Below are 2,988 nucleotides of genomic sequence, written 5' to 3'. Positions count from 1 at the left end.
TTTTTTATGTTTCACACAGTCAAATGCTTTTGCAACGGAAATAAAGCACAGGTAGATATTCTTCTGGTATCCATTGGTGGGTGGGCTGACCTACACCTTTAAGACTTTAAGCGATTTAATATTCCTTTTTCTATTCAAACTACTGCCTCTTAGCCTATGCATGCTTCATATTAGCACAACTAGTGTTCTAAAATTCTTATTCTTTACAATTCACCCATACTTTTTTATGACCCACACAAATTAATGCCCTTGAATAATCAATCAAACACAGGTAAGCATCTTCTGGTATTCTCTGCCTTCAGTAATGATGCATCTGACCACAGCATTCCATAACCTCTTCTAAATCCAGCTTGAATTTTGTTTGGTACTTTCTGGTCAACTTAATACTGTAACTTTCTAATTATCTGAAGTAAAATTTTATTTATGAGTGGTATTAAAAATACTGCTTGATAAGTTCCACATTCTGCTGGAAACTGTTAAGACTAGGAACAAATATGAATCACTTCCAGTTAGTTAAGGTGCTCTGGCAGCCTACTGTCAAGAAACTGTGTTGCAATCTCAAAGGTGTGTAGTTAGAATGTACAATCTACTCTGCAGAATGTTGGGCAACCTCCTGCCATGTACTTTAGTGACTCTGAAAGTCCATTGGAGGGTCAGATCTGAGCTGGTTGGGACTCGACAGCACAAAACAACATGACCAGTTGCTTGGTCGGACAGCTGTCCTCCAAATATCTTGGCATAGATCAGTGAATCCTTCCAGCACTGCACTGAAAAATCTCAACTTATACTTGCATCAATTCCAGAGCCTTGCATTTCCACTTATCTGGACTTCCTCCTTCAAGATCATAAATCCTTGGGCACCTGCAACCTCCTAAAAGGTTAAATGTCCACAATTCTTTTTGATACTTAGAGACAACACCAACTCATAGCTGATCCTCCTGAGGGTTTCTAATAAAATGAACAGAAGACTGCCCTTCTCCTGCAGAATTGACAAAGTGGAAGGTATGGACTTCAAACTCACAGCATAACTGCCTACAGGCCACCAGAGCTCCTTGAAGCTTCCTGTGTTGCTCAATCTTCCGACTCTGAGCAACCCTACATGACAGAGTAGAACAGTTCCATAATTTCTCTCAAGTTAAGAAATGTCAAGAATGTTCTTCCCCTTTGGTTCTCTAACTCCAGGTTTCTGCACATTTAATTGTAATATTTTATCAGTAAATACATCATATCTACTATAATAACTTAAGATGTTACTAACAGGAAAAACTGTGTGCCAGGCTACAGAGGAATTCTCTGCACCACCATCTACTCAATATAATAGCAAATACTAAAATTTCCTGAAAAACAAAGAGAATTATTTTTAAAAATTTGAAAGGAAGCTTACAAAGAAATTAGTTTTCCAATCACTCATTTAAAGATTTGTCCCTTCTCTCCCTCTTCATTCTCTAACGCACGTTCTGTACCAGCTTTTAAGATGCATTATTCATAATGTCTTATCATCTATTCTTTTCAGAACTACCTTTCTTTCACCTATCCCAATGCCATATTATCTATCCATTCTCTTCCTGTTCTCCCCACCTGCATCAAGAACACCGTTTTTGTTATTCTGCCCTTGTACACGCAAATAACGTATGACAAAATTACTTCCTTTTCTGTGAGGTTATGAAGGGACTAATGAGGGATAAATATCTTAAACTAGAATATTAATTTAGCAAACTCATCTATGAATTATCAATTAACAATGAAAAAGTCTGCGGAGTGTCCATGTCAGTAACTGTTACTGTAAAACATTTTAACTTTAAAAAAAAAATTAAAAAAGGATACTGCCTCTTTGCATCGTAAAACTTAACGTCTAATGTCCACCACGGGGTATGAACACATGAAAAAAAATACCTTAAACTGAACAATCTAATTATAGTCAACGAGACGTGTGCTCCCTCTACCGCGCCTGCGTAGTAAGCACCACACGGGCACAAGCTTCAGGTCGGGGGACCCCGCCTCTTCCACCCCTCCCCATAAAAGGGTGTCCAATGCGCACGCGCACTGCTTAACGGCCGGTCAGGAGCCCAACAATTAGAGCCTTCTCATCCGAGAGGAAACTCTCGCCGTTAGAGGAAAGGGCTGTGAGCACTTCTTCTAACAGAGCTATTTTCTTTACATCACGACCATAGCTCTGACACACGAAGTCTGGCGGACACCGCGGCTTATTTAAGGGGGTGAGGTCCCAGCAGTCGCTCCAAGAGGCGTATACACCCTACGTGTTTTAAGTTATGATACCTTCACTACCGAAACCAAAGAGGATCGTAATGGCTTGATAAGTCCAAACGCGTATTTTTCCCCCCCATCACTTACCGACCTCAGCTGCGGAACTCCGTTGTCGCCACGATTCCTCCAATACCTTCTCCAATCTGTTCGATGCTTCTTACTTCTTCACGAACAAGACAAGATGGCTTCCGACCAGCCTCACCCGGAAGTGGATTATAATAACTTCCGCTTGTCAACTGAAGCTACACTGTTCCTCAGCCAGATTGCGACCACGTGATTTTACTGGAGTGACTTGTTTCGACGCCATTTTTGTTACTGGCATAAACGCCACGATTGTAGTCAGTTGTACACAAATACTTGAAAGTCCCGTTTATTACCTGTAAATATAGCCGGCGCCATGCCCGGCCCGTTTTCATTTTTATAGTGGGCAAAAAACCATGAGTTTACAGGTTCTAGCCAGCGCTCTCAAATTTTACACATCAGCAACGAGATCCTTCTTCAAAGGGACGTATGTTCTCCTTAATGGACTTTGGTGAAAGAGGCGGGGTTCCCGGAGTCGATTGCAGGGTACGGTGGGGCCGCAGGCTCAAAGAGAGTAAGTCAGCAATCACTGAGCTAAATTGTATGTTGCCTTTCCATAATTCTCAAGGCGTTGGTGTGCCTGAGAATCGCGAGGACTCGTCTCAGGGAGAAGGGCTTTAAAAGTGAATCAAAGTGTCAAGC

Source organism: Elephantulus edwardii, unplaced genomic scaffold, assembly GCF_000299155.1.
Source record: "Elephantulus edwardii isolate Elephantulus edwardi_28Jun2011 unplaced genomic scaffold, EleEdw1.0 scaffold00013, whole genome shotgun sequence".
NCBI lineage: Eukaryota > Metazoa > Chordata > Mammalia > Macroscelidea > Macroscelididae > Elephantulus > Elephantulus edwardii.
Note: the sequence above shows the minus strand (reverse complement) of the source record.